Source organism: Bos javanicus, chromosome 2, assembly GCF_032452875.1.
Source record: "Bos javanicus breed banteng chromosome 2, ARS-OSU_banteng_1.0, whole genome shotgun sequence".
In the NCBI taxonomy this organism is placed as follows: Eukaryota; Metazoa; Chordata; class Mammalia; order Artiodactyla; family Bovidae; genus Bos; species Bos javanicus.
The window spans coordinates 100,055,077-100,080,674 of NC_083869.1; the positions used below are offsets into that span (position 1 = coordinate 100,055,077).

General features: G+C 34.9%; 1 protein-coding gene and 1 non-coding gene across 7 annotated transcripts in view; one reads left to right on the plus strand and one right to left on the minus strand.

The window, feature by feature from the left end:
• The window catches only part of ERBB4 (erb-b2 receptor tyrosine kinase 4), a 1,283,620-nt gene that overhangs the window by 731,118 nt on the left and 526,904 nt on the right, over positions 1-25,598 (minus strand). The gene's annotated exons all lie outside the window — the stretch shown is intronic.
• LOC133236268 (small nucleolar RNA SNORA17) lies at positions 19,542-19,633 on the plus strand. Its single transcript, XR_009732818.1, has one exon. It is a non-coding gene; the product is annotated as a small nucleolar RNA SNORA17 (small nucleolar RNA).

Here is a 25,598-nt window from a genome sequence, read left to right on the forward strand (position 1 = left end):
CAGAATGTAGAGAAAAGAAAAATTTTGTACATGGTTGGTGGGAATGTAAATAGGTGCAGCCACTGAGGAGAGTATACAGTTTTCTCAAAAACCAAAATTAGAACTATAACATTAACCGGCAATTACACTCCTAGATATATATCCAAAAAAACCCCACTTAATTTGAAAATATACACAATGTTCATAGCAGCCTTCTCTACAGTTTCCAAGCTATGGAAGCAACCTAAGTGTCCATCTACAGACAAATGGATAAAGAATGTGATACACACACACACACATACACATAAACACACACATATACAATGGGGTACTGTGCCGTGCTGTGCTGAGTCGCTCAGCCGTGTCTGACTGTTTAGGATGCCATGGACTGTAGTTCGCCAGGCTCCTCTGTCCATGGGATTCTCCAGGCAAGAATATTGGAGTGGGTAGCCATTCCTTCTCCAGGGGATCTTCCCGACTCAGGGATTAAACCCAGGTCTCCTGCACGGCAGGCAGATTGTTTACTGTGTGAGCCACCAGGGAAAATGTAACTCTAAAGGAAGTTAAAGACTCCCTTGATAATTACACAAAATGATATTACAGGCAATTAGAATAATCAATTATTCAATGCTAATTATTTACACATTTGTTAAAACTATACTAAATTTCCATCTCAAATAATGAATTGGGCCACTTCATTTTGGCAAACTAAATTTCATTTTTGTTTGTCCCAGCAAGTCTCTTTAACCTTGCTTTTTGTTTCACTTTCTCAGTCTTGCTTCATTTCAGGACATTTACATGAAAAGGGGTTTAGTGACACATGACTGACAAAATCACCCTGAATATAGTTTTCTTTGATTTTATATATGGTCTTTAGCTTGAGAATAGTGTAACATGCATTTCAATATGACTAAGTTATAATCAATTTAAAATGTAATGTTTAAATCTACTGGCAATTCCTCATTTATGTTATTATGCCCACACTATAAGCAAACCTGTAATAGCATCTCTCTTACCCACTCCAGTACTCTTGCCTGGAAAATCCCATGGATGGAGGAGCCTGGTGGGCTGCAGTCCATGGGGTCGCTAAGAGTCAGACACGACTGAGTGACTTCACTTTCACTTTTCACTTTCATGCATTGGAGGAGGAAATGGCACCCACTCCAGGGTTCTTGCCTGGAGAATCCCAAGGATGGTGGAGCCTGATGGGCTGCAGTGGGGTCGCACAGAGTCGGACACAACTGAAGCGACTTAGTAGTAGTAGTAGTAGTAGTAACATGGGAAGTCTACAGTAGTTCACAAGCCATTAGTGCCTAGATTTGTGTATTAGTTTGTCCCTCTCCCAAGTTCTGAAATCACTCTTCTCTGATTTGTCACAGCTATCTCCTTGATCTCTCCTACTAAACTCCTTTTCTTTGGGTGTTTCATTCTTGTTGATATTCGTCTTTCAAAGAATGTCAAGATTTCACATAGAGAAAATTTTTCTGTCCTTTTTCTTTTATTCCGCTTCCTAGTTTTTTTGTTATTCTTGTAGCTCTTTTCCCTAAGTATTACATAACATTTCATATACATTTAATAGAGAATAATCATAATAAAACAATGTTATTATATACTTTTATGCAACTATTATAATGAATATTAATGAATGCTTCCTATATGCAATCCAGTACTCTAAGTATGTCACACATATTAATATCTTAATATTTATACAATCTCACTGAGGTTGGTTGGTTCAATGGACATGAGTTTGAGTAAGCTCTGGGAGTCAGTGATGGACAGGGAAGCGTGGTGTGCTGCAGTCCATGGGGTCACAAAGAGTCGGACATGACTGAGCGACTGAACTGAACTGAACAATGAGGTCAGCACTGTTTTCATTGCTATTTTTTCAGGTGAGAAACCCAAGTCTTGGGAACATTAAATAATTGGCAGAAACTCACAGCTTGTAGGCTATCAAGGCAAATCTCAAATCTGTATTGATTGCCAAACTAAGTTCTTAGGTACCTAGTCTTGTCCTTTTTTAAAAAGGACATATAAATTTTAAAAAGATATAAATTATTTATTTATCCTAAGGACATAGTATTATTTTGTTAGAAAGAGCTAGGTTTTCTGACACTTCAACAATATCCTCTAATAGGAATTAGACACCAGAATTGCACCTGCTCTAACAAACCAGTGGTTTAACTTCATAATTAAAAAAAATCTCAACATAGTATGAATAATGACTGAGGTTATAATTTTCTATTACCAAAATATAATGCAATATATTTCTATGAATAATACCACAAAAATACTTCCCTCCTTTGACCTTGGTTCTAGTGCCAAAAACTAGGATACCTCTAGTCCTAACCAGATTTTTTTGGTGTCATGCACAGACTTTTAAAATAGAAACAGTTATAAGTACCTTAAAAGAAACACTTCAGACCATTCCATATTATTGGAAAATAAATAAATTTAAATGTTTACTTTATACTACATTAATCTTAATAGTGGTAATGAGAAAAAAGCTATTGAAATAAAAATATATTTTAATGAAGGAAGGTCAGAAAACACATTGAAACACACACACACACATGTGCACACACATATATAATTAATTTGGTTTCCCTTTACTTTTCTGTTATTAGAACAGTGCTCTGCTGTACACATTTCAACCTACCAAAATTGTGAACATGGAACATAAAAGTTCACTAAGATCTCTACCTCTAAAGATTACCACTATTTGCAGTTAAATGCATATTGTACAAATTGTATTTACAGTTTGTTTATAAACACTAGATTTATATATATTAATATACAAAAACTGATATATCTTAAAATGTGAATATCGTTACTATTAATTTATACAAATGGAGTCATAAAAATATTTTATAACTTTTGTTTTCCACATAATATACATTATCTAGTTGTGTATTTATATCTACTCCATTTCTTTTCACTATTTCATTTTCCCTTATATGAAAAGCATAACTTTTTTAACTATCTATTTTTGACTGATTTTTGTGCTCTTTCCTTTCTTACAATTAAATATAATGCTATAATAAATAGTCATCTATGTATTATATATACATATAAATATACACATACATATACTAAATGCACACACAAACATAATTTTCTGGGAGTGGAAATATTAGATCTCATTATTAAGAGACATTGCTAAATTCCATCTTCCAAAAATTGTATCTGGTTTTATTCCTTTTATGTTGTCCGCAATAGCCATTATTATTTTTATTCTTAATCTCTTTCTATATATTTTTTAAAGAGTCAATGGCCTCACTAATACAATTTGCACATCTAAAGAATTAACTAGCTCAGTCAAAAGAACCAAGATGCAGCCTACCAAAACTGTTAGGTTCCTAGGAAACCAATTTTAGGCATCCATCCCTTTAATAATTGAGTCTGTGCTGTACAGAATTTGCTGAATGACCAACTCTCTATTTTATTTCTCCTTATAGTAATTCCTATTGTCTCTTAATAACCTCCATCACAGAAAGAGAATATGAACAAACATATGGTACCACTATTAAACATTTAAAAAATAGATATCATAGAGACTTCAGGTTAGGCAATGTGTCTTTTTACTTGGTAAAAAGTATTTAAATCAGAGCAAGAGCATACACATATGACCATAACACGTTTGCTCCCCTTTTCTGATCTAGGTTTTACTTTCTGCAGTCTTATTGTCTTGATGATACAAAATAAAAACAATCTAATTTAATCAAAAGCTAGTTTCTGTGTGTGTGTGTGTAAATAATTTTGGGAGAATGGAAGCTAATTCCAGCCCAATAAGTATGAAGAGCAGGCTTATTGTTTTAAATTTTGTAGACTTTTGACCAATCTAGATAGCATATTGAAAAGCAGAGACATTACTTTGCCAACAAAGGTCCATCTAGTCAAGGCTATGGTTTTTCCAGTGGTCATGTATAGATGTGAGAGTTGGACTGTGAAGAAAGCTGAGCACCGAAGAAGTGATGCTTTTGAACTGTGGTGTTGGAGAAGACTCTTGAGAGTCCCTTGGACTGCAAGGAGATCCAACCAGTCCATTCTGAAGGAGATCAGCCCTGGGATTTCTTTGGAGGGAATGATACTTAAAGCTGAAACTCCAGTACTTTGGCCACCTCATGCGAAGAGTTGACTCATTGGAAAAGACTCTGATGTTGGGGGGGATTGGGGGCAAGAGGAGAAGGGGACAACAGAGGATAAGATGGCTGGATGGCGTCACTGAATCGATGGACGTGAGTCTGAGTGAACTCCAGGAGTTGGTGATGGATAGGGAGGCCTGGCATGCTGCGATTCATGGGGTCGCAAAGAGTTAGACATGACTGAGCGACTGAACTGAACTGATACAACTACAATCACCTTCTATTCAGCTCATCAATCATACAGAGAAACAGTGCCTCAAATAATGGGACTTTAACAGATTTAGAGTTGGTGTTCTAAAGAAAATAGGCAAGGAAGAATAAAATATTTGATAAAGTGGCTTAATAAATACTTTAAAGTCTATACTAAAGTTGTTTTTCAAATAATGGTTATTCAGTCTTAAGTGTTACATACATTATGAATGTGTTTCTAATGAAGGTCATAATTTTTATGTTAAATATTTTGCCTCTTAAAAGCACCACTGCTTCAGAGTTCACCCACTGAAGATCTTCTAGGAATGCTCCACATGTCAAAACTTAGCAAATGAGTCCTCAGTAGAGTTTCACCTCATCTTATGATACACGGTAAATAGTAAAAAGTCATTCTTGACATTCAAAAGTTATCTGAAGGTTTACATTGCAAGTTCTCAGGATTTTTTAACATTTCTATTTAATTTGTGCAATTATGCATAGCCTTTCCACTGGTTTCCTCACATTACCTCTAAAATGACAAAAGGATGAAATACACTTTTGGGAAACATCTCATCCAACAAGTTTTGAAGCATCTTCTTAAATTGGTTATTATTTCTAAATGTTCTGTTATCATTTGATAGGTCACTTAAAGGTGTTCCTAAAAATAGTCCTTGAAATATGATTTGTAGTCTATCTTTCTTAGTTTAGAGCAAATATATTAACCAGCAGTCCTGTATTTGTGCATTATATGTATACTCTGACTTCATTTTCTCTGTGACTAGAACAGAAGCCCTCATACAAAACTGTCAAATGTTTCTGACATTCATGGCTCATAGAGCAAGGGTTTCACAGAACTGCAGAAGGTTATGTTGATTAAGCAGAGACGTCTTCTATAAATTGACTGCTGAAGCAAATAAAAAAGGGGGGTTGTGAGGAAGGCAGAGTCTGTTTATCCAAATGATCAACCAAATTGCATTCAACATGCTGATATGGGAGATGGAACACTACTGAGCATCCTGAAATGTAATGCTTTTCTAGAATATTCTAGAAACATTCTGCATGCTATACAAAAAGGAGAGAGTATAAAGTGCTGTATATTAATTAAAAATGAAACAAAAACAATAAAAAATTTTTAAAGATTTTCCTGGATGACAATTATGGGACTGATCATATAACAGCATCACATTATCTCAAGGGTATGAATCATAGTATGTCCAACAAAATCACTGTACTCCTTTCACCTTGGACTGGTGTCAGGGTAAGCATGTCAATGAGAGCTCTTCCTGTGAATGCCTGAACAAGTTTCCTGATTAAAATAATGCAATTCCGTATGGAGAAGCTCTTCCAAAAGCCACACACTTCTCCTACTTGCGCTTCTAAGGTGCAACAGGATGTGCATTTTTGATCAATCTTTTCAAATGATCATTGACTGCAGCTGAAATCTATACACATTTACGTTCCTTGTATACCTGACACTGAATGCAACATTACCAGTGAAAAATTAAGAATATTTATATGTATTTAAGGGGCTGTCAGTTCTGAGTTTCCATATGTGACATTAATTTCTACAGGCAGCAACCATCAGAGAATCAAGAAGCAGTTCACCTGGCAAACTTCAGCCCTCATTAGGCGTAAAAAGATATTTTGTCATTTATATATGAGACAAACTATAGCCAAGAACTGACTGTATAACTGTATTGCAAAAGTTCCAAAGGACAATTATAATATTAAAGAAGGTAAAAAGAAAAGTGATTTTCCTATTTATGAAATAATTTTTCAGTAAGTGACATTCTACTGATGAACCTCCATAAATCCAGCGATCTCCTGAAAGGGAGAATTCTATCATGCAATAAGACCATATTCACATTTATATAGAAAACAGATGTTTACAACTTTGGGCTTTACACTTAGTTTATATATGTAGCAGTTAATTCACTTAATTATAAATTGCTAAATATTTACATTCTCACATTTGTATAAAATATCTACTTCTTTTAAAATATCTTGTATGTTTAATTTTTAAGAAACAAGGAGAATATTCAAGGAGATTTTTATTTGCTTGTTAAATGTGGCAATATTGTTCAAATGATGTTAAAATTAAAGTAATAAATGTAGATCCTGAGAAAAGAAATTGAGAAATAAAAATGACTAGTAAATTATACTTTATGAGAGCATTTGCATATTTTGGCATAGTAAAATGGCATATGTGGGCATTAGAGCAGGTGTTTTTTTTTTTTTTTAAGGAAATCATGAAAGAAAATAGCTGTGGTTTTTCAAAGTATTTCTGACTTTCTGTAAGAATAGCTGTTTTTCATAAAGTTATTCATACTGTATTCAGTCTTAAAAACCTGAAAGGGACAATTTGACAATGAGTTTTAGAAGACTGAAGAATGTTGGTCTCCCCAAAGATTCAGGAAACTATGAAGCAGTGTCCCAGAGAAAAGTAATACTGTAACAGAAGAGTGAAAAAATACAATTAAATTATACATATGTGCATGTGGTTATAAATACACATTATAATTAGTGTCATATAGTAGGAAATGGAGAAGACTTCTCTATTTTTGACCAACTAAGTATGTGTCAGTCAGCTTTAAGCATTATTTGACATATCAAGATTTATATTAGGAAAACATACATGTCCTCAGCACCTACTGACAAACAAATGAATGAGTCCAACAATTCTATGATTGATCATACAAGAAGTAACCTAGTATCATTTGTTTTCACTAATGGAAACCATTAAGATAAAACATCTATACACAGAAAAAGATAAGGGAAGGCCCATGAGTAATAAATGAGCAGTTTGGATACATAGAGAACAAATCATGACAGACAAAGTTGATTGGTTTTTCTAATAGAATTATAAAATCAATGGGTAAAGGGAACACAGTACAAGTAATATATTTGGATTTTCAAAAAGTATTTAATTCAGTGTTTCATAAGCTCTGACTTGTAATATTAATTCAAATTGGCTTGGAGATGATTATTCTCAGATGGTCTGAAAACCATTTAAAGAACTGTAAACAAGGGGTAATGATAAATGGCCCCAGACAGATACGTGGGGAGGATTGAGCTGCCACTAAGGTTGATTTAGGTCTTGAGTTTTCATTACTTTAGGTTTTGAGTATCTTCATTACTGACATGCAAAGTGGAATAAACAGCACACAAATGAAATTTGAAAATGACACTAAATTGGAAGGCATCATAAACACAGAAACAGTGAAACAGTCAAGAAGATACAAGCTGGAATGTAAAAGGGACTAACAATAGACTGCCCATACTAAAAGGCATTTTGGATTTATTACAAGCATACAAAGCCAGACAAACTGGCAATACAGACTGACAAAATAAATTAGCACAATCCCATAAGTATTATAGAAACTCCTTTAAACAAGCACATACAGATTTTCAGTCTCAAGTATTGACAGATCTTTACTTAGAAAGGAGTCAAGAGATTACAGTTTAACCCAAATTCTGATTTTCAAAATGGTACTCCAAATAGGATAACATGTATCTCTATAGAGTGACTTTACATATTGAATTCTCTATTTTTCTCTATATGAATCATTCGCAGGAAAAAAAAATCACAATAACTTGACTGTCCTTTGACCCTGAGCATACTTATAGATCTTCATTTCCCTCTTGAGTGCAGTTGGAGTGTATATAGGGAATATCTCCTACACAAAAGATAATCATGAAGGTAAATCTTCTGCAAATGACTTTTGGATTATCCATGGCACGGTGCTCCCTCTTCATCCGTGCAAATAATTGAGAGTCGATTGTACACACATATAAGAAAAGATAAATAGGAAGACAAATGACTTCCATGAGAAGATTATTACTTTACTCCACTTTATCCCCTTCTATCAGACAACTCAACAAATTAGAGGGAACTCAGAGCACTGAAACAAAAATTATAAGGGCAATAAAGTTTTCTACTTATACAAATGAATTAAATGAGCTAACCCACAGAGTACATATGAGAGCCACTAGTAAGCTATAATGGGTAACACCTAGCTATAGGCTGAAAATCTGCAAGAGGGAAATAAATATTTTCTTAACATAGGGCAATTTCCCTTTTATTAAGGTTCTCAAAGAAAGAAATTTATGATCTAGAGAAAACACTATTGTCTATATTATTGTGAACAAATTTGATTTAGATTTTTACTGCAGAAATACTTCTGCATAAATGAATCAATTCATGATTGTCCATGAGCAAGTATATTAAAAGTTAGATGTTAGTGAAAATCACTGTGATTTTGAAATTAAATATATAATACTGAGGTTTAAATCTTGGCTCTACTAGTTACAAAATATATATAGGTATGGTCAAATATCCTTATTTAAAAAATGGAGATAATAAATCTAACAATTCACAAATGTGTTAAATGAGAAAATAGGCATGAACAAGAATGTAAAAATAATAAATAATGAAGTCACACTTGGTTTTGAAATTATTCAAAAATGTTTATATATTCCATATCACAAGTATAAACTTTTTTTTTATATTATCTTCTCTAATTGGGAAGAAAGATGGTAGAAAGAGCACAATATGAAGTCTTAAGTGTGAGTACTGCCTCCCCACCTATAAATGATATTATTTGGGTAATTATTTAAAATTGGAGTCTCATGTTCCTCATTTTTAAAACTGTAGAAGTGCTATGCAAGTCACAGGTTAAAAGGCACAGGGATGAACATGTAGGGTATACAGAATAAACACTTATCTTCCTTGACCACATCTTTATCTTTTCGTACCTATAATATCTAACTTTTCTACCTGTTTGATTTTTTTATTTAGTAAAATGCACCTCTTGGTGCATATATGATACCATTTTCTCAACATCCAAACTACATTTCAGGTAAGGAGTACATCCTGCCTATGTTATCTTTTCTACCTTCTAGAAGTTTAAAAAAATATTAAGATAATACATTTGCAATTACATAAGGTCAGGATATTACATTAATGAGAGGTTGTATATTCTTAGCTTAAGTATTCTGACATGTGCATTGTCTTTGTTTCATGAAATCACAGAGATAAAAGGCTTTATTTATACAGCTCGTTCTGTTCAGCACTGAATATAAATGGGTGATAAAATAAAAGCTTTTTGATAATAGATGACAATCAGACATTTACTCAACCTCCTTCTGCTCACTCCTGACCCTTTCATGTTGGCAGTAGTATCTAGAGTCTGACATCTGACTGAAGAGCAGAGAAATAGACAACTGGGCTTAGGTCATCTTTTTTACGTGTTTATTTTTGACAGCTGTAGGTCATCCCCAGAGGAAAAACTATAAAGAATATAAATATATTAAAATGAAGTGGGAACTTTAAGAGATGAGTCCCTTTTCTCAGGAAATGTATCTTATTAATGTCCTTTAAAAATACTATATGCCTTCACGATTTCTTCCTCAAGTTCTTCCTTCATAATAGGAGGCTGCATCTCTCTCCCGCCCCTGAAACCCAATCTTTTCTTCACTATTTTGTTTCTTAATTAGAAAACATTTAATTCTCTAGAGAGACAACGTTTCCAATAAATAAAGGTAGGTAGGCATAGAGACAACGTTTCCAATAAATACATGTAGGTAGGCATAGAGTGGATTCTGTCTCAGAGCAGTGGTTTTCAATCATGGGAGTATGCAAGCCATATTATTGAAAGGACTGGATGATGCTCAGGAAGGAAGTCTGTTCTGGGTGACAGTGGATCAATTCCAAAGAGTTTTACACCCACTAGGAATTTCAGAAGGAAAAAGAGGGACTTCCTCTGTATTTCTTGAACATTTCTGAATTTAAAACAATTATTCAGCACCAAATCACTGTGGATGGTGACTTCAGCCATGAACTTAAAAGACACTTGCTCCTTGGAATGAAAGCTATGGCAAACCTAGACAGAGTATTAAAAAGCAAAGGCATCACTTTGCCAATAAAAGTCCATATAGTCAAAGCTATGGTTTTTCTAGTCGTCCTGTATGGATGTTGAGAGTTGGACCATAAAGAAGGCTGAGCACTGAAGAATTGATACCTTCAAACTGTGGTGTTGGAGAAGACTCTTGAGAGTCCCTTGGACTCCAAGGAGGCCAAATCAGGCCATCCCTAAGAAAATCATTTCTGAATATTCATTGGAAGGACCAATGCTGAAGCTGAATCTCTAATATTTTGACCACCTGATGCAAAGAGCTAAATCATTGGAAAAGACCCTGATGCCGGGAAAGATTGAAGGCAGGAGGAGAAGAGGGTGGCAGAACATCACTGACTTAATGGGCATGAATCTGAGCAAACTCCAGGAGAGAGTGAAGGACAGGGAAGCCTGAAGTGTTGCAGTTCATGAGGTGGCAAAGAGTCACACAACTTAGCTCTGAACAACAATACTATGTTCTAGATATTACATCAAATGCAAAGATAACCAAAGCACAATTCCCACCCTTCAGAATACCCTGATCTAGTGAGAGAGAAAAATACTTAAAAAAAAAATGTAGAGGTGATTGCAGCATGATGTGATCAGTGTAGTGAGGCAGATAGGCCTGTGGGGTTACAGCAGCTTAAGGAAGTGGCACTTAACCCAGTGGAGACACACGGAGGGCTCTTATTTCATAAAGCAAGGCCATATGTTTGTGTGTAAGAATCTTTAACATCTTTTAGTTTGTACCTTGCCATTTCAATGGTTACTAAGATAGTTCAAAAAGGCTAAACCAAATGATGCCATTGCTCTTTAAACAATACAAAGGTTTTTCATTTCCTAGTAATAAAATCATACATATTTATTGCATAAAATCTGGCAAATAAAGAAAAAATAAATGAAAAAGAAAAAACATATAGCCACTATTAATAATTTGTTCTTTTTTTGTGCCACTCTTATTCCTTTCTCTCTCTGCAAATAGATAAGTAGATAATTGTAATAAGTGTATATTGATATATGTACTGGCTTCCCAGGTGGCACTAGTGGTAATGAATTGACCTGGCAATACAGGAGACAGAAGAGACCAGGGTTTAATTCTTGGGTGGGGAAGATCCCCTGACAACTCACTCAAGTATTCATGCTTGGAGAATACCATGGACAGAGGAGCCTGGCAGGCTATGGTCCATAGGGTTGTAAAGAGTTGGACAAATATACATATAATCTATGATTTACATGTATATCCATTTGCATATTTTATAACTATAGTAATAAAAATGATTTTAAATTAAAACAATCATTATCTAATACTGAGCACTCATTATGTGAAAAATGATAGTTGTACTTTCCTTATAAACTTGTGATAACCAAGTTTATACATGTAAAGTACTTATAATAATGTCTTAATATGATACCAATTGATATGTTTTTAGCATTATTGTATTGCCTTCAAACAGGTAGGAAAATAAAGAGGTACACATATCCTCAGTCGTGTCTGACTCTTTGTGACCCCAATGGACTATGGTCCTCCAGGGTCCTCTGTCCATAGAATTTTCCAGCAAGAATATTGGAATGGGTTGTCATTTCCTACTTCAGGGTATCTTCCTGACCCAGGGATCAAACCCATGTCTCCCTGCAGCTCCTGAACTGGAAGGTGGATTCCTTACCATTATACCACCTGCAATGCCCCAGATAAAGAGGGGACAATGCTCAAAAATCAAAGCAATCAGTTGCCCTTCTTTTCCAAAGTTAAAAATGTTGAGAAGAGATGTCATGACCAAATGACACATAGAGATCATAGGAGGAGATTTTTTAAACCCAAGGCAAAGTATTGATACATGGATAGAATAATAACTTTTCCACAGATATGACTCCTGGACTCCAAGAATCAAACAAACTGTTCAACATTCTAGATAAGGCTATTGGAAAGCTTTCAACAGTCTCAAATATAACATACCAGAGACATTACCCCTAAACCTTGATATCTACCTCAACTAATAGCATCAATTTATATCTTCCAGGGATGGCATGTCTCACCAGTTAATGTCCATCAATGATACTGAGCAATGCTACTTAAAAAGCTCATCTGGCAATTGCTATGAACACAGTGTTCTACACAGGAAACATATCTACAAGCAAGAATACTGATTATTTACAGTTTTAATGTATACACAAACACCTCCTCTAAAAGTGATCACTGAAATATACTTCATGAAATAATGTCTGCAATACTTGTTCACATATTGCTTAGAGACTAAAGAATATTCCTACAAAGAAAGCAAGTAAACCCAGAAAAACATTTACCACCATGAGTAGACTGTATATATAAATTTATGCAAGCTAACAAATGCAATTTATAATCACATTTCTAAAGCCATCAATTTCTTAACTACATTTTATAGCTATAATTTTGTCATCAGTCTTTGTTTCCATACCACACTGTCATGGTTCCTGGCATGTAGTAAGTGCTTAACAAATGTTTCGTAAATTAATAAAATCTATTAACAATCCTCACCCTGCTGGGTTTCTCTATGATGCTTCCAGCAGCTCAGCACTCTACAAAGTCCAAACAGCTTAAAAGGTGAAAATTTGCACTCTACTGAAAACAGTTCTAAACGGGAGGCCAGGAGGTAAGGTTCCTAGTCTTAGATCTGTCTAGACACTTGCATTTACTTTCCTCATCTATAAAACACGCTAGGTGCATTCAATATTTCTAAGAGCAAAATTCTAATAAGAGTCTACATTTTTAAAGGAAGACGCTATAGATGCATTTTTAAAGCAGAAAAGAGTTAGAACCCTAGCTGTACCGTTTGCTGGTGACCTTGGGCAATTTATTTAACCCCTCTAAAATTCAGTTTCTTCTTCTGTTAAGTAGGAAGAGTAAACAACACTTGCTTCACAGAACTGCTATGAGGGTCAGATGAAATAATGTATGTAAAGCGCTGGGTACAATGCTTGGCACTAAGAGCTCAAAAATTATTTGGGATTATTATTTGGGATTCCTGTTCTTACTAATATTCTTTATATTTGTTCTTGTTTTGCTACATATCTGCTCTCTCTTCTCTGAGCCAGGAATATTTCTTCATCCAGTTAGAATCTACTGAGAAAGTTCATCAAGGAGAGTAAATCTTACAGCTTTAATGCATAAAGGACAAATAAAGTAACATCAAAGGGTCATTTGGATAGTTTTTGAACACTTTAATAAGCAGATTCTTTCTATTATAGGTATCATCATATTTTACAGTAGGGCACAAATTAAATTCTAAATTACATTAAAGGACTGGGGTGATTATGTTTGTCAAAGAAACATATGGATTTTAAAGACTACATAGTAGTACCAAACAAACTATTATGGAAGGAACATTGAATTGTGCAAAGGATACATCATATTCATCCATATTCCACCCTAGGTACTATCACATGAATACTGACTTCTTGTTGCTGTTGTTTAGTCGCTAAATCATGTCTGATACTTTTCTGACCCCATGGACTGTAACCCACCAGGTTCCTTTGTCCATGGGATGTCCCAGGCAAGAATACTGGAGTGGGCTGCCAGTCCCTTCTCCAAGAGATCTTCCTGATCCAGGGATCAAACTTGTGTCTCTAGCATTGCAGGTGAATTCTTTATCACTAAGCTGCCAGGGAAGCCAAAAATCACACAAAATCACCACATGAAGGAACTGGGACTTGGATATGCAGCAAACTTGCAAATGTCACAGAATAGGTGAATGGCAGAAATGAGATGCAAACTCTGGCTGGCAATTTCCTGAGGGACGGCTAAGAGTCTCAGGGTACAATTACCTGCTTCTCTATGGTTAGTACTGTTCCACTTCAGGAAACACAACTGCCAGCCAGGAAGCAACACACGTGGTGGTTATGATCAGGAACTTTGACTTCTACAGTATGAAAGACACACAGTTTAAAGGATTCACCTAAATACTTAGCAGAAATATCTTTAAATATCTGAATTATTAGCAGATTGCAAAACTTCTCAAGATTTTTTTAAATTTGTTTTAATTGGAGGATGATTGCTTAACAATATTGTGTAGGTTTCTGTTGTGAAAGTGAAAGTGAAGTGAAGTCGCTCAGTTGTGTCCGACTCTTTGTGACCCCATGGACTGTAGCCCACCATGGTCCTCCATCCATGGGATTCTCCAGGCAAGAATACTGGAGTGGGTTGCCATTTCCTTCTCCAGGGGAATCTTCCTGACCCAGGGATCGAACCCAGGTCTCCCACATTGCAGGCAGACGCTTTAACCTCTGAGCCACCAGGGAAGTCCCAGGTTTTTGCTGTACAATAATGCAAATCAGTCATAATTACATATGCTGTTGTTGCTATTCAATTGCTCAGTCATGTCTGACTCTTTGCGACCCCATGGACTGCAGCACTTGAGGCTTTCCTGTCCTTCACTATCTCCTGGAGTTTGCTTAGACTCGTGTTTATTGAGTCAATGATGTCATCCAACTATCTCATGTTCTGTATACATATACATATATATATATATATATATATATATATATATATATCACTTCTTTCTTAATATCCTTTATTTTTAAGCAAGCATATTTGTTTGAAAATATACTGACTTTTCATTTCTCATAGTCATAGAACAGCTTCTAGAAAAGAACTAAAATTGTTGTAGAGCTCCTATCTGTCTTATGAAATCACCTTTCAGGGAAACACATCTATCTAAGAATACTTAAACATGATTTTAAAAACAAAAAGTTCTTGAAATTGCTAAAAATAATTTTGAAATATTTTCCCATTGAGTTTAGTGAATTTGTGCTACATACTTCAAATATCATTCAAATATGTCTATTTTGTGTGATATTTGCCATATAAGAACAAAGACTAAAATGAAACTTCCAATTTAAATTTATTACTGAAAGAATAACAGGTATGTCTTTGCTATTATGTACAACACAGTACCGAAACAGAATATTCAATTTCTACAAAGTACAAGCTTCACTGAAGTATATACTTTGAATAAAGTAATGCAAGGAAGGCAGTCATTGCTAGTGCATATCGATTAAGAACTAATGATGAGAAATTAATTTGGTTATTGCAGACCCAACAAAAATGTCTATGTCCTAGAAAATATGGTGTGAAAAAAAAAAAACTTAGAATTTTTGGAATTCTAAGTCTGAAAATAATGCAATTAATGATGCAAATGTAAAATTATTTGTTAGAACTTTGTAGATTATCTTTTAAGAAGATGGTATTTTGTGGGCTCTCTAATGGATTTGGGGTGATGCAGATATGGGATCTGGTATCCATATAACTTTTTAGTGCAGCTGAGTAATACCTTCTGAGAAATTTCTGAACAAGCAAACAGTTCTACACTTCAATGCTAGATTCCTCAGCTGTCATCCTCACCAGAATGTGGATTTGGTTTTAAAAGATTTTTCTCTATTGTAGCAATCTTGTGCTATACAGTACGTTGATTTCAAATGAGGCTTTCATTTTCCTAAGATTAAGTGCATCCTTTCTCTCCTGCTGCTGCTGCTGCTAAGTCGCTTCAGTCGTGTCCGACTCAGTGCAACCCCATAAACGGCAGCCCACCAGGCTCCGCCATCCCTGGGATTCTCCAGGCAAGAATACTGCAGTGGGTTGCCATTTTCTTCTCCAATGCATGAAAGTGAAAAGTGAAAGTGACGTCGCTCAGTCATGTCCGAATCTTAGCGACCCCATGGACTGCAGCCCACCAGGCTCCTCCGTCCATGGGATTTTCCAGGCAAGAGTACTGGAGTGGGGTGCCATTGCCTTCTCCTTTCTCTAGATAAATAAATAACTCAAGTTTAAATGACTTTAACAACCAATCTAACAAAAAAAATCATCATATCAGAAGGTCAAGATAATAGAACTTTTCTTTATTTCCTGTTGGAGTTCATTGGAAAAGGGTAACAGGGAGGGTAGATGGAAGGACTTATTTTCTGTATGTTATTTCATAAACAAAAATATCTATGGTTCTTACATTTCAAAGTTCAAATAATCTCACTGTTTTGGAAAGTATTCTCCAATTTCTCCATGTTGCATATATGTTTCTCTTTCCTGTTTTTAAGCTTTTATTGCAGTTGTTAGTATATAGACTAGAAGATAATCTTGGAGGTCATTTAATATTGTAAGACCCTCATTTTACATATGTGAAAAGTGAAATGATTATTTTTTTAAACTTGCTTAAATTTCTCAAGGCTTTCTCAAGGCTATATATATATATGTATATAAGTATATACATTTATTAAGTTGTTCATCTGATCCAAAGCTCTAGATATGTATGATATAAAATAATTAATACAGTCAGTGTCAACCAATTAGTATAGGAAGATTTCATAGAACATGCTTCAAGTGTGTTTCTCTTGTTTCACACATGTTTGAACAGATTTCTTTCATAATTATAATTTCATGCATCTGAGTCACCACCATCTCTCCCAACTATTGCAATTGTCTCTGTCCTCCCATCCTGTCCCTCTTTGGTCCACTCATAGTAGTCAGAATTATCTCTTTTCATCAAAACTCCAAGTATTTTTCTTTCCTGCTACAATATCCTAAGGTCTCTGTCATTTGTGTTATAAATTCCACACACAAATCAATTTTGTCCTTGTTCACCTCTATAGCTCTACGCCAAGCTTCACCTGGTTTAAGGCTTTCATAAGAGCTGTTATGTTAACATCCCTCTGGGTGAAATTTCTACTGATCTTCAAATCCTGGCTTCTTCTAATTATTTAGGTTGCATCTTAAATGTCACCTTCTCCCGGAGTCCTTTCCTGACCCCACAATATAATTTGCTAGACACATTAAGCCTCTATCCCTTACATTTTAATTCTTTGCATAGAAATTCTGGCTATAAGCTTTTTCCTTTTTACATATCAATATCTGTTTCTGTATTTTCTGATTTCCTTCCCCATATTCTAGAATTTGAGCTGCCTTTGAACAGAAATTTGGCCCATCTATGGTCACTGTTATAATCAAATGTCTAGGAGCATACTTCATACCTTGTATAAAGTAAGTGTGTGTGTGTGTGTGTGTGTGTGTGCATGTGTGTTCAGTGGCTCAATCATGTCTGGATCTTTATGATCCCATGCATGTAGCCCACCAGGCTCTCCTGTCCATGGAATTTTCACTGAAGTGGGTTGCCATTTTTCCCTCCAGGGCATCTTACCAATACAGGGATTGAAACCACGTCTCTTGTGTCTCCTGCATTGGCAGACAGATACTTTATGCTGAGACACCTGGGAAGAACTTAACAAAGATCTGGTGCTTAGACAAATGAATAAACCATATTTATTTTTTATATGTTGTACATATCTTGGTTTAAAATAGAAAGAAAATAATTAGTTATTACTACAACTCAGTATTATGTTAAGTAACAAGAGGCCAACAGGATTTGTGATACCAAGTTAACGATTTTTATGGAAAGCATAAAATGATAATAATAATATTGGTCGCCATTTGCTACTACCAGTCCACATGAGTATTAATTTTGCCAATTGTTGGAAAAGAAAAATGAACAGACAAATAAATTAGAAACTAATAGAAGAATATACAAATGATTTGTCAATTATATCTCAATAAAGCTGAAATAATTTGGCTCAATAAATACTCAGTAAAGCCATACTTTGGCTACCTGATGATAAAAGACAATTCACTGGAAAAGACCCTGATGCTGGAAAAGACTGAAGGCAAAAGGAGAAGGGTGCAGTAGAGGATGAGATTATTAGGGAGCATTGCCAACTCAATGGACATGAGTTTGAGCAAACTCCAGGAGATGGTGAAGGACAGGGAAGCTTGGTGTGCTGCAGTCCATGGGGTCACAAAGAGTCAGACAACTTAGCAACTGAACAACAACATAGCTGAAAAAGGGGGCATACAAATGTCAACCTGATTTCACATTTTACATATTAAAACAGCCCTACTTTTCTGAGTGACCTCATAAAATGTAAATTATATGAATTTGAAATTATGAAGTTGAACTATACTAATGAAATAGATGTCTAGGGATTTTATTTTACACTTTAGGAAAGAAAAGTTCCAACAAATATTTTAGTATTCCTGGATGAAAAGATCATTTTAAAGTTTGGGGAATATCATCTTTAGCTTTTTGTTAGTTTGTTTCACCCTCATTATGTAAGAGATGAATCTTGTGTAGTCTGTGTCTACTGAGTATTTTAAATGTTTTGAAATCTGTTTCCTTGAGAAGAACAAGTCACTTGGAGCAACCCAGTAGGAGTTCTGTGTTTGAAACTTCTATAAAGCTTTAACTATCCCCACAAAAGTGTGATCCCTGAGTTTCTGCCTTTCCCGGTCAGATGTGTTAGCTCTATCTGTACCTGTCTATATCTTGGAAAGCCACGTCAGATGAAGGACATCATTAGAACACATGGCTGGTCAAAACATGCTCACAGAAGTGGTGGCACCTTAATTTACTCTTCTGAAAATAAACCATGACATCTTCTCTAAGAGTATTAAAGACACTACCCTTTAAGAAACTTACACAAAATGTGATGTAGTTTAAAAGGAGAATCATAAAATATTAAACCCATTATTTTAAATTCCTGTTATTACATCAGTTATTTATTTACTTATACTATATTTCTGGAAATCTCTTTCACTTGCAACAATTTTAATATTATGTTTGTTACTTACTCCTAAGTTAGAAACTTCCACTACTCTAATGTTTCCTAGGTTTCCAATGTCAAAATGTCAAACAGCCTCTGTAGTTAACCTGGAGCTTTCTTGGCAGTGAGTTCAGTTAGGCTAGTATATAGAAGTACCCAGTCTTGAAAGCTGGCCCCATTCCCTTGGACTCCCGGAGGACTAAGAAGTTAACCTGAGTGCTCATCTAGACACGTTTGGTCCACAGTTTCCAATCTTGAATGTACATTGTAATCATATTTGGAGCTTAGCCACAAAATAAAATATTGATGCACAGGCCATTCTGCCCCAGAGATTCTGATTGAAATCTTTTGGTATCTGTCCACCCCACATGTTTTGCAGAGATGTTCCCATGAAGGCACAATGCCTTTGCCAGTATCTCAAATGACTGAAAATAAAACAACGGTTTATTAAAGGTAACACTGCCTCTTGAGATTTTGTTTTTTTCCTCTGTTCCTTTTCCCCACAGTATTTGATGATTCTCGCCAGCTGTTAATGTAAACTAATATGATTGTATATGCAATGCTTCTTTCCTTTGACCACACCCCCCAATCAATTATATTCTATCTGATACAGTCTTGGTCACACCTACCCTTTTTGATATGATTATTTAAGCCTACTTTAAAAGCAGTTACTCAGCTGCCCTGCAGATGTCAGACTTTCTGGCACCAGAGGTGTGGCAGACCTGCTGCCCCCAGGATGTTGGGGCAGAGAGGAACCCAGCACTATGCTCAGTGCTCAGAATAGTGGGCACCAAGAATGGTTTGTAGCTGGACATCACCAGGAAAAAAGAAAAGCTGCCTCAGTTCCCAGTATGCGTTCATAACTAACACTTTCCCCAAAATTAACAAAGACACATGTGTCCAAAATAGTGTCTGAAAGAAGGAAAAACAAAATGCAAAATATAATTGCATTTCTTTTTAGGGTGAGAGAGAGGGAGGAGCAAGCAGAAGAGCTGGAAAGAGGGAACAATGTAGAGAGAGAGATTAAGGTTGATTGATGTGACAGGTACAAATCTCTTCCCAAAACTCACATATGGAAGACATATAATTTTTTTTTTTTTTTGCAACAAACTGAAGCTATCTTAACCTAAAGTTAAGTTTCATTTTGAGCCCTTATTCTACAAGAAAGATCACTAAAATCTCAGATAATTAGACCATTACTCACATCCCCACTTCACTGATTTTTTTCTTAGAGATTCATATAATAGAACTTGAAGGAATTATCAGGAATTGATATGGAGTCAATTTATTTCAGTGTTGTAATAACTGTCCTTCCATCACCACCACTAAATGCTTCTACACACTTTTACACACTCCTTAGTAGGATGAGATACTCTTCTAGGTTGAGAACCATTAGGTTGGCTGAAAGGTGAAATGGGCAAGGAGTTCAGAAAAATATTGCACCAAAAATTGTTTAAAATTGAAAAATACTATCATGTCTATTTGTATATACATAGAAAAATGTAAAAAAGTTAACATTAGCTAATTTTATATTGGGAAATTATATAATTTTTAAATGATTTTTATCTTTTTGTTCATTTTTTTAAATAAATGATTTAGTTTATAATAAGAAAAAAAAATTAAAGCATCTTTTAAGAGTCAATGAAGTAAAGTAAAACTTACTAACTGATTAACTCAGCACTCAGGACAATGGTCTCACTCTTTTTAATAAAAAGCATTGGCAGGTAAAGGCTCATTCTTCCCAGTGAACTCTATGAAGGTCTCACATTTGATGTTCTTTTCAGTTTCTTTTCATTTAAGGAACCTCTGTAACCTTGGAAAAATTATTACAAGTCTAGATCACAAGCAGAGAGCTATTAGTGATATCTAAGGGGAAACAAATTGCTTTTCCTAAATATGTCTGATTATGATCATTGTATGTACATAATATTTACACATTTTGTGAAAAACATGTTAAATTTAAATGTTAAACACTGTTCAAGAATTCTACATAGTTATTTGAGTTGTCGAACAGAGACAGAGAGACATTTCACATGAAATTAAAGTCTTATTTATGTTAGCTATTGCATTGATAAATTTAATACTGCTTTTGCTCAGTACTCAGAAATTAAAATTTAAAGACTTAAAAAGGTAAGACTTTGTCCCCTGAAGATGGGAATTATATGAGTATTTATAACTGCTGTGTTAACAATCAAGTTCACATTAGCAAAAGCAGGTGAGGCAAGGGATTGAAGAGGTAAGATCCATTCCAATTTTTCTCATCTATGTGCCTCTTAATAGATCAGGAAGTAATGATTCATGAGGCAGTGAGGCTAAGAAAAACTATTTTTTACAGGAAGATAATTTTAAAATACATTTAAATTATAGAGTTTTAACTAATACCAATCTGATTTGCTTACTATTGTATCCCTCCATGAGTAGCACTATAAGTTACACATGTTGACTGAATAATTGACTAGGTTATATATGTTGAATGAAGTTTTCTTTTCAGTGGATATTATTTTTAGGATATTAGTGTACAATAAAATTAGTCATCTGAGAAACAAAGGTAAACTCTATTAAGACAAATTCAAGCTTAATTAACATGCTTGTTCAGTTCAGTTTGAGGAAATACAGAGTTAAGTAGTTTTTCTCTTAACTTCCCCCATATGAAAAATCCCTCCATACTTCATTTCATTCCAGAAAGGAGGCACCATAACGTTTAGAACAGACACTCTCAAAAGACGGTACAACCCAATGGAAAACTATATTCAAGAAAGGTCTCAAGTAATAACAAAATAAAGACATAACATTTTGGCTTTCACTTATTAAGTACTTGAGAAACCTGTGTGCAGGTCAGGAAGAAACAGTTAGAACTTGACATGGAATAGCAGACTGCTTCCAAATAGGAAAAGGAGTATGTCAAGGCTTTATATTGTCACCCTGCTTATTTAACTTATACGCAGAGTACATTATGAGAAATGCTGGGCTGGAGGAAGAACAAGCTGGAATCAAGACTGCTGGGAGAAATATCAATAACCTCAGACATGCAGATGACACCACCATTATGGCAGAAAGTGAAGAAGAACTAAAGAGCCTCTTGATGAAAGTGAAAGAGGAGACTGAAAAAGTTGGCTTAAAGCTCAACATTCAGAAAACTAAGATCATGGCATCTGGCCCCATCACTTCAGGGCAAATAGATGTGGAAACAGTAGCTGACTTTATTTTTTGTGTGTTCCAAAATCACTGCAGATGGTGACTGCAGCCAAAAAACTTTCCTTGGAAGGTAAGTTATGACCAACCTAGATAGCATATTAAAAAGCAGAGATATTACTTTGCCATCAAAGGTCCATCTAGTCAAGGCTATGGTTTTTCCAGTGGTCATGTATAGATGTGAATGTTGGACCATAAAGAAGGCTGAGTGCCAAAGAACTGTCCAAGATGCTTTTGAACTGTGGTGTTGGAGAAGACTCTTCAGAGTCCCTTGGACTGCAAGGAAATCCAACCAGTCCATCCTAAAGCAGATCAGTCCTGGGTGTTCATTGGAAGGACTGATGTTGAAGCTGAAACTCCAATACTTGATGCAAAGAGCTGACTCATTTGAAAAGACCCTGATGCTGGGAAAGATTGAGGGCAAGAGGAGAAGGGGACAACAGAGGATAAGATGGTTGGATGGCATCACGGCTCAATGGACATGGGTTTGGGTGGACTCCAGCAGTTGGTGATGGACAGGGAGGCCTAGCGTGCTGTGGTTCATGGGGTCGCAAAGAGTCAGACACAACTGAGTGACTGAACTGAACTGAACTATTAAGTACTTAGCACTATGCTAAGTACTTTTGTATATAGTAAGTCACTGATACTTCACAAAAACCTTATGAAATGAATATTATTACTAATCTTTGATTTTATATGAGAAAGCTGAGAGAATAAGTGTTCATCATGTGTGGGGGGAAAAGAAACTAGAAACGGAACTCAGAATAGCCTAACCAAATCCATGGGCATCTTGAATCTGTAACCCAGTTGTGTAAGAAAAGTATAACTCCCAAAGTATTTATATTAGACAGGATAACAACAACAAATTTAAAAGTAAAGATAATGAAGCCACTCTGCCTGAGTTTGAATCTTGGCTCTGCCATTAATAAACTGAAATCTCACTCAAGTCACAAAACCTTTTCAGTCTCTGCTCTGTAAAATGGAGGTGCTAATTCTCACCAGGTAGTGCTGTGATTATGTGAATTAATATATATAAAGTACATATAACTGTATCATATATTTATCAGTTAGCATATGTTTAGAAAAGATGTAAGTATTGGCTCTTATTATCATACCATTTGATTACAATTATGTAAAAATGAGTGGCTATTAGTGATCACTGGAGAAAAAATAGATATTTTAATTATTTTAATTATCTGATAAATAAGCAAAAAAATATAGCAAAATACATCTCCAGAAAAAGAAAGTATGTAAGTTACTGCCCTGTTACTTAATAGTGAGATTAACCTGGTCCAATTACAAATTGATATTTCAAAAAGAAGACACCTTAGTCCGTAAATAAAACTCTCTATATTAGTGAGTTTATAGTCATATGTACCATAAAACTAATATTCAAATTTAAATGGTTATGAATTATGTGTATTTTACTTTCATTAAACAGATCATACAATAGGGCTTAAAAGTATATGTGAAATTCTCCAGCAAAATTTCTAAGATGCTGAAAAGCATCTTGTTTTTTTTGCACATAAACATCAAAAGTCATGTTATTGGGGAAGAAAGACTAACTTTGCCCAGAAGCACTCCGAACACCTCACTGCATATGTTGCCTTAAATGCTGCATTATAAGAATTGGTCTTGGGGGAAAAAAAAGTTGTGAGACATTTCCTGAGTTCTAATTTGAGACTTTTTCTTTGTAAGGCACTGAAAGCAATTGGCATTTGGCTTTGTGTTATTCTATGCACCAGAGGCATGCAGTTATCAAAACAACTCTTGTGTGTTATTCCCTTACTTATTAAATTGATTTTATTAAATTTGTTCCTGGCTGATTTGCTATATGCCAAACTTTCTCTTGGGATTCATTTCTAAAGAATTCATAATGGAGGTGAAAACTTTTGATGGGTATGTTTCAGAAAGTTCTCAGATTCTAATAAAATCCCCAAAGTTTGCATAAAACCCTAGAGAAAATATCCAAGTTATATAAATGTTTTTGAATTAAGTGCTAGAGAGATATAAAAAGCAATAGAATATTAATTGTCTTGTGATACAAATCAAAGAAAAGAGAAAAAGGCTTGTGACTCAATTATTAATGCAGTTTTAATTTGAATCAATGTGCCAGAATGCAGAGAATTTATAACTAAATTTCTCAAAAGGAAGTAAGCTTGACATACAATGGGCAGAATTTCACGAGAACCCAGTGCTATTTTCTACATGTCCTAATATTTTGACAAAATTGGAAATATGCAAAGAGAAAGAAAAGAGATGACTCCAACTGCAAATGATGTTGTGATTTGGGAAAATAAAATTTAAAAAGGAAAATAAGAATTGTGTCTCAGAAAGAGAACCTCAGGTTTAGATATAAATTCAAGAAAAGAGGTTTAAGAGGTCAGTTATCAAATAAGTATAGAAGAGACAAAATCTGAAACACTGGTGATACGAAAAGTCTTTTAAAACTTTAGTAAGCTGGTAAGCTTTTATGCAAGTTACAAGTTCAAAGTTGAAATAGGAAAGAAAAAAAAGAAAGAAAAGAAAATGTCATAGTAACTACAGGACATCCTCAGAGAATCTGGTGAAAATGTTAACTATTTTTCTCTGCTACTTATTAGGAAGATCTGTTGTTCTCATTTCAGTGATGAAAACAAAGCTTAAAGGACTATTTTGTTCTTCAAAGAAAAGCGAAAGTGGTTGATTACGTTAGGTTTCGGATTACTTACAGTTTATTTCAATGAGTAAGCCCTTGAAACATACCTAGTACACATTTCATTTGTTCTCTAAAATACAGTGACCTTTTCACTTTAATATTTTATTATTGCTTCGTTGCCTGCTCATAATTTCAGCATTACGCAAAATAAATCTCTGGCTTGAATTATCTGCTTAGCCCTTGGAAAACTAGGGCAACTAACAGGCCAAAGAATGATGAGAAAATGTGGAATGAAGATGCTTAGGTAAATTGGAGAGTCAAACAATGGCTATTTGCAGGATTATATTTAGCTAGAATCTTGAATATTTTGCTCTTCAAAACAATCTACCATTTTGCCTATCTCTCTCCAACACTGACTATTCCCAATTCTCCATTAATATTATGTCTCGTATCTACTTGCTCCTCTATCTATTAAGTTAATGTTTAAGGGGAAAATATAAGCTTATACACAAGAAGTTATTATGGTTGATCTTTGTATCCCATTTAGACACAGCTTGCTGAAGTAATAATTTAGAATGTTTATTTAATACCTACTATTAAGGCATGTGCTAAGCACGGGGAATACAATGATGAAAGACAAACGTTCCCCCAAGAAAATTTAGAGACTGGAGTTGGGATATAAAGACGAGGAGAAAAACCCATAGTCATAATTTAATTACTGTTTTAAAAGTACACACAGAATGCTGCAGAAGGAGAACAGGAAAACAATGCCACTTAAATTTAACAAGGCATGCACTATTTCTGTGAGAAAGTGAACCTTAAATTGAATCAATGAGGTCAGATCCATCATACTGACTGTTCTGCCTGTTAAAAAAGAAAGACTTTGGATATGGACAGTTGTGTGGGGAAAGGCAGTAAGGCCAGGTTTCCCACATGTAGCTAGTGGTAAAG